General features: G+C 63.5%; 1 pseudogene; it reads right to left on the reverse strand.

The window, feature by feature from the left end:
* Positions 1-5,517: 5,517 nt before the first annotated feature.
* Positions 5,518-6,289, reverse strand: LOC113508149 (annotated as a pseudogene).
* Positions 6,290-7,741: the final 1,452 nt, after the last annotated feature.

The raw sequence follows: 7,741 nt of genomic DNA on the forward strand, positions 1-7,741 counted from the left end.
TTCGTCAGCAGCCTCCTGACCAATATTCTTCGGGAGCTGGAGATCCTGGCCCCCGTCTGCGCCCTCCTAATCCGGATCGGGTCGGCAACCATGTCGACCCCCATTTTGTCGAGGTCTATGGTTTCTCGCGCCTGCCGTAGGACCGTCTCATAGGTGACGGCCTTTTGCACCCCCTCCTCACTGATCGTAAGGACGACAGCAGCGGTGCGGGCAAGACGCCTCTGTCGTTGCCCCCTTCTCCGCCGCGTCCTCCCCGACTCCTTCTTTGGCCCCTTCGACGGCTTTTTCCCTCCTGCTTCTTGGTGGAGGGGTTTTTGCCGGCTTCGCCGCCGACTTCTCTGGCGCCTTGTTCTTAGGCGCCTTCCTCTTCTTGTTGGAGACTGTGGTCCACCCATCATCCACAGTCTCCGACGTGCCCGCTACCGGCGCCTCTTGTGGCGCCGGTGCCAGAGCCTGCGCCTCTTGTGGCGCGGCTGCGGGACAGATTTCTTAGCCTTCCCCTTGGCCGGTTTTGGATCCGGCTTCGGGGTCGGCTTCGGCGCCGTCTCGGCGCTGGCGTCGGCGCCGTCTTCGGCGCTGATGTTTTGGAGCCGGGGCCGCCTTGAGGACCTGGCTGTACCCAGGTTTGGGTCCACGGCCCGCAGCTTCTGCCTCCGCCCTTCTTCTGTCCGCCGCCAATGGCGGACGCATTATAGGCTCCGGCGGGAGTCGGCTCATGACCCCCGCCAGTTTGCGTCCATCATTGTCCCGACGGACAGCATGATGCGCTGCATCCTTTCATCTTCATCTTGGGCCGCTGGGGCAGTCCGCCTCTCGCAGGACTTACCTTGCGCCTCCTCCAGCGCGTTCAGTCGCTCAGTGAGGCGCTGTTTTCCTCGAGCAACCTCTCTAGCCTCTTATCGCTCGTAGAGCGCGGACACCGCCCTGGATGTCCTCCACGGCATCTTTCATTTTTTATGAAGCAGCCCTTTATGTTCTTGGAGGCGCGTGCCACCTCCAAGACCGCCATCAGGCCGCCATCAATCTGCTTTGGCAGAGAGGGTCGAGCGGCTTGAGTCCGAACTCATCAGGTCCCGGACCGCCGCCCTGGCATCCCTCTTCTGCCTCTCCTCTTCTTCCTTCTTGGCCTGGTCGATGCGGAGGGCTGCGCCGATTCAGCGGCGAGTCTCCGGTACTCCTCCCTTTGCCGATGAAGGCCCACGTAACGTCCGTGGGTGACGCATGCCCGAGACCGTGATGACGAGGCTAATGAGACCTCGCTCTCACAGTCCGAAGCGGCGTACGCCCCCACAGACTCCCTATCCTCCGATACATCCCTTCTGGGACGCTTCCGGTCACTACGACCGGACGAGCTTTCGCGGGAGCGACACGACGTGAACGTCTGCTCCGCTAGCTCCATGCTTCCTCCTGGCGTACCGAGGCGACACGCTCGAGTACAACCCGAGGTGACCTCACCGCCATTTCTCCTTCTATACTCTGTCTAATAGAAGACCGAGTCGTCCTCCGCTCTTCGCATTTTGCACCTACAACTTCGTTTTCATTTGTTTTAATTTGAATCTCCATAAAATTCCCACGAGTATGGGGGAAAGGTGCGTCGTCCCCGGCCAGTGCCCCCTGTAGCCGGGGAAGGTCTAGAATAACCCTCCGAGGTTCGACAGGTTCCTCTTCGGAGGTTAACGCTAAGAACTGGTCACCCACCAGCCATTCATCCCCTCGCCGCGTTATCCAATAGCTTGGGATTGGGGGTTTTTTATAGAGGTTTTCCGTCCTCGCGGTCCAACCGATAAAGGTCAGACCCCCGTTCCTGCGTAAGTCCACCCCTGACCTCGCTGCAGGTTTACGGTCTGGCCGACGGTGGCCTTTACAAGACCGCGTCCGGAGGCAGTGCAAGTGCACACCGGACCCGTCGCCCATCTCCGACTCCCCGCCCGCCGCCGCTACCCGGAATAAGCCCAGGACGCCGACGGGCTGCGACATCCAGCAAGCTGTGAACACTCACTGGACTCGCCCTACACCACGCCCGCTGCCGCTACTCGGAGTACGTCCGAGACGCCAGCGAACGCCCACCACGCGAAGGCCGAACAACAACGACCCCCGCCAGTCTAACCCACAGGCTGTGGGAAGACACCCCCGCCCGCCGCCGCTACCCGGAATGAGTCCAGGACGCCGGCGGGCTGCGACGTCCAGCAAGCAGTTGACACTCACTGGACTCGCCTCTCCTCCCGACCTTCGGCCAACAAACAATGGCCGAAGTCCCCCTTCGCTCGAGCTCCACCGAACCACCCCTCGCTTGAGGAGGGCGGGAGCGAGCGAGCGTGTCCGGCCAGCAGTTGACACTGGCCGGACCCCGCGGCAGAAATTCGCCACGCACAACAATTGCCCCAAGTCGCGAGACGATTGTTATGCGTGCCCAGGGTGCACCGGCCCAACGACTGCTCTTCCCCCCGGACGTATCCGTAAGGGACCAGCAGCCGCCAGGCACACGAGGAGGTTTTCTGCCCTGCACCCCAACCTAACCTAACCTTTTTTTTTTTTTTTTTTTTTTTTTTTAGGCGGGGGAATCCTCATGGACACCCGCCCCCCGGGGGGGAGGACGGGTAGTGTCAGACTCTTACTGACTAAACCTAACCGCCGGGTGACGTCAGCCGCGTTTTGTGCCGGCACGTGGAGCTGCATAGCATTTCAACACAGTGCCGGCCGCGGGGATCCGCCGGCCGTTGAGTAGGGCCGGCGGCTCGCTTTCGCGTTGTTTGTGGAGACCGACGTGTAAAGAGCGTCGGCCTCCTCGCCTCATACTGGGGTCGCACCCGTCACACCGAAATGCGACCCCCCGTCGCGGGTCTGTTTTGACGGGCGATATGCACCCCCGTGCCTATCGCCCAGACCCTAGTTAGGGCGGCAAGTTGCGCTCATGCGCAGCTCGTCGCCGCCCCACACGACGTCGGCGTATGGCGGGCGCGCTGGGATCTTCCTCCCGAGCGCGCTCCGCCGCCTCCTTCGCTGACATACAGTCTCTGCGAAGGAGGCCAGTGCGTTCCACGCTGCACGACTGCTGATGGCAGATGCGACAACAGCCGGCAGCGCGGAAAGATCGTCAAGTCCAAGCGCCGTCAAGAGTTCGGAGCGTGCTTCGGCAAAAGCCGGACATACGGCCAGAGTGTGGAGTGCGGTGTCGTCAACTTCACCGCACTCATGGCACGCAGTCGACTCCTCCCTCCTGACGACGCGACATAGGTAGTGGCCAAAAGACCCATGGCCTGTAAGAATCTGCGTGAGGCGGTAGGTCAACGCACCGTACCGCCTCTCCGCCCACGGTTGTAGTGTGGGCGGATTGCTTCGCATATAGCCCGCCCCGCCGTCGGCCTCGAGAGCCGGAGCTCCCAATTTCGATAAGTGACGAGGCGGGCTTGTCTTACCAGGTGAGTCTTTGCCCTGGCGAGGGGTCGACGCCCCGGGACCGGAGCTCGGTGATGCGGGTGTAAAGGTCCGCAAGCACCTTTGCTTCCAAGTCCCAAGGCGGAGTCCCCGCCAGGGCAGTCGCGGCTTCGTGCCCGACAGTGCGGTACGCACGGACGATCCTGATGGCGACAGCACGCTGCGCGCCAAGCAGGACCGCCCGACTGTCGGGCATCAGCGACTTGGCCCAGATGGGTGCGCCGTACAGGGCCATCGAACGGATGACACCTGCATAGAGTCGGCGGCACCCTACGTCGGGGCCCCCACGTTCGGCAGTAACCTTCCGAGAGCAGTGGCGGCAGCCCGGAGTCTAGGCGCCAGCCTTTTGAAGTGCTCTCGGAAGTTGAGCCGCCCGTCGAGGACCAATCCGAGGTATTTCATCGTGCCTGACAGCGGGATACGAACACCCTCCACTGTCAGGCACGCGTCAAATCCGGTGGTTCGGCTCCGGGGGCCGTGCAGCAAAAGCGCTTCGGTCTTCCCCAGAGCCACGTCAAGTCCTAGCATCCGGATGCGACCCACGACGAGTTGTACGCCGCAGGTGGCACGCCGGATGCATTCTGCGGGGGTTGAACCCCGCGCCAAAACCAAGGTATCGTCCGCGTAGCAAACGACCCGCGTACAGGGCAGGAGAGCGCCCCGAAGGGTCCAGTCGTACCCGATGTTCCACAAGAGGGGCCCCAAGACAGACCCCTGTGGAACACCGCGTCCCGTCTCCCACCTCTGCGGGCCGCTTGGCCCCGCGAACGATATCCCCTCCCGGAGAGGTAGTCCGCCACGACGGCTGAAGATAGAGCGGCACCCCGTGGTATCGGAGCGCCGACTCTATGCACTGATGCGGCAGCGAATTGAAGGCGTTGGCGATATCTAGCGAAACCGCTACCGCCACGCCCCCTCGTGCCACCGCATCCGTGGCGAACTCTTGAACAACTTTTAAGGCGTCCAACGTGGACCGCCTCGCCCTGAAGCCGTATTGGCATTCCGACAAACTCGGCCCTGTCCTCTCAAGATGCCGGACGATGCGGGCAGCGATGACACGCTCAAAGAGCTTGCCCGCCTCGTCCAGCAGGACAATCGGTCTGTATCCCGACGCCGAGTCTGCCGGTCGTCCTCCTTACGTAGAAGGACGAGCCGCCCAGTCTTCCATACTTCCGGGAATCTACCCTCCTCCAAACAGGAGTTGAGCAGACCCCGGAATCGACTTTCGAGGGGCCCCAGTGCCAGCGCTAGTGCGCGCGCCGGCACTCCGTCGGGGCCCGGGGCGGTCTTCTTAGGGCGAAGGCGGCTTATGGACGCCTCCAGTTCCCCCTCCGAGATGGCCTCCAGTGGCTCCGGCGCCTGAGGCGCGGCCACCACTGGAGGGATGACGTCTGTCCGGGTTGGAAACAGGGACGAAACGACGACGTGGAGCAGCTGGGCCTCCATGGTCTCCGTGATCGGGGGCCCGGCGGCGCGGAGCTTGTTCCGCGCCATGAGGTACGGGCGCCCCCACGGATCCCTATTGAGGTCCTCCAGCATCTCCTGCCTTGCTCCTTCCTTGGCCTGCAGTATGGCCAGGCGGAGATTGCTCCTCGTCGTACGGTAGGCCTCATACAGCGAGGCCTCCCTCGTCTCGTCCCTGTCCGGTCTTCGGGCGTGCCTGGAGCGGTAGCGGGTGTGGGCCCGCTTTGCCCCCAAGCACGCCTCTCGGAGAGCTGCGATCTCGGGCGACCACCAGTAAACTGACCGGCGGTTCGGCCGCCGCCGGACGCGAGGCATCGCGGTGTCGCACACTAAAGTTATGGTGCGACGGAAGCGCTCTGCCTCGTCGTCGATTGAGCGGCCTGAGACCGCCGGCGTGGACCAGTCGGCCACAATGGCCGCCTCGATCAGCAGCTCTCTGTCCATCCTTTGTAGGGCCCATCGTGGGCTTCCCGAGTCCGGTGTAAAGCGCCGGATCCCGGGTCCCCCAGGAGTGGAAACGCTGAACCGAATGTATCGGTGATCCGATAGCGTCTCCACCTCCTCGACGCGCCAATCGCGAACGCGCTCCGCAATAGACGGAGCGCAGAACGACACGTCGACGATGGACCCTCCGTTCTGCCGTACGCAGGTGTGGACCCTACCCCTATTCAGCAGGGCAAGGTCCAATCCAAGGGCCCACTCCTCCAAAAGTTCCCCGCGCCGGTCGGTTGCCGGTTCCCCCCACGCCGTGCTCTTAGCGTTGAGGTCACCGAGCAAGATGACCGGGCGAGGCGACAGCGTCCGAACAAGGGCCTCGAGCTCGGCCAAAAACGACTCGAACTCAGCTAGACCCCTGTTCGGCGAGAAGTAGACCCCCACGACTGCGTACGGCCCCCAAACAACGACGACATATCCCGACCCCCTGCGGATGGTGTGCAGGGGTCGGGAGTCCGCGCCCAAGGCGCTTATGATGGCGACGGAGCCGTCTAGGTCCCCCGCCCAATTGGGACGAGGGGCAACATAATATGGCTCCGCCGCCACTGCAATATCGATGCCCACTGCGCCAGCGACTGAAGGAAAAGATCCTGTGCGCCGGCGCAGTGGTTCAGGTTCCCCTGGAGGAGGAAGTGTGGACGGACGTTATCCATTACTGGTCGTCCATCCGTTCCTCCTCACAGGGTTGCGCCCGTGATGATGTGGCCGCATTGGGCACTTTCCCCAATGCGGCCATTTGCTTCTTGATAAGGGCCGGGGGAGCACATCCCCGGCTGCCCATTTGGTGGGCGGCACCGCGACCGAGCTCGGCGCATATCGCGCACCTGGCCGGCTCTTTGCACACCGCTGCCTTGTGCCCGGGCATCGCGCAGCGGTAACATAAACCGCTGCGGTCCGCGGGCACATGCACACCGGCCTTGTGTGGCCGAGTGCTAGGCAGCGGTAGCACTTCAGTGGTCGTGCCTCCAGCTGCACGACCGTCGCCGAGCTCCATCCCACCAGGAACTTCTGCGTCCTGGTGGTTACGAGCCTCGGTACCGCCTCCAGTGGGCATTTTAGCACCGCGCTGAACTTTTGACCGGGGCTTGGCCTCAGGTCTCCCACCTTTATCGGTCAGGCGCGCACTGACTTTGACGCGCGGCGACGTCACGATCTCTCCTTGGTGACGGAGTCATCCAGGTTTGACACCCGGAGCTCCGCACACCTGACGGGTCTGGTGACCCTGACGTCACCGGCGTAGATGGCCTCGAGTTTCTTGGCCATCTCGTCAGCCGCCTCCTGACCGACATTTTTCGGGAGCTGTAGCACCCGAGCCCCGGTCTGCGCCTTCCTTATTCGGATGGGGTCCACCGCCATGTCGACCCCCATCGCGTTTAGGTCGACCCCAGCCCTCGCCTTGGTGAGCACCGTGGCGTAGGTGAGGCCTTCCTTTTCCGCCTCTGGGTTATCGTCAGCACCACAGCGGCGGTGCGGGCGAGGCGTCTCTGGCGCTGCGCACGCTTGCGCCGCTGCTTGCCAGAACAGCCTTCGGCCCCCCCTTCTTCTTTTGAGGAGGCGCTTCCCCTTCTCGCAGGCTGTGCCTTGGGGCGCTCCGGCGCCTTCGGCTTCGGCCCTTTCTTCTTCTTTGAGACCGTGGTCCACCCTTCGTCCACGGCCTCGGATGTGCTCGCAACCGGCGCCTCTTCCGGCGCCGGTACCAGAGCCGGCGCCGGTGCGCAACCGTCTTAGCCTTCCCCTTCGCCGGTTTTGGATCCGGCGTTGGGGTCGGCTTCGGCACCAGTCTCGGCGCCGGCTTCGGCACCGGAGTCGGCGCCGGCCCGGCGCGTCTTCGGCGCCAGTCGGGGCACCGGTTCGGCGCCTCGGCCGCGGCGCCGTCTTTGGCGCCGGCTTCGGGGCCGGGGCCGCCCTAAGCACATGGTATAGGCGGGTTTGGGACCACGGCCCGTCGCCTCCGCTTCTCGCGCGCCTCCGTCCGCCGCTAGAGGCGGACGTAGAATCGGCTCTGGCGGGAGCCTGCTGCTTAGCCCCGCCAGTTTGGCGTCCATCATGGTCCCCACGGACACCATGATGGCGCGCTGCATGCCTCGAAGTCGAGGGCTGCTGGGGCCGTCCGTTTTTCGACGGACTGAATCTTGCCCCGCAGCTCCTCGAGCTCCCGGCTCAGCCTGGCGTTTTCCGCCAGCAGCCCCTCCGTTCCGGTGGACTTTGTCAGGGCGCGGACACCGCCCTGAATTTCCTCCACCGCATCCTTTAGCCTTTTGATTAGGCAACCCTTTATATTTTTGGAGGTACGTGCTACCTCCAGGATTGCCATAGGCTGCCATCAATGGCTTCTTTGGCAGAAGAA

This window comes from Trichoplusia ni, unplaced genomic scaffold (genome assembly GCF_003590095.1).
Source record: "Trichoplusia ni isolate ovarian cell line Hi5 unplaced genomic scaffold, tn1 tig00003970, whole genome shotgun sequence".
Lineage (NCBI taxonomy): Eukaryota > Metazoa > Arthropoda > Insecta > Lepidoptera > Noctuidae > Trichoplusia > Trichoplusia ni.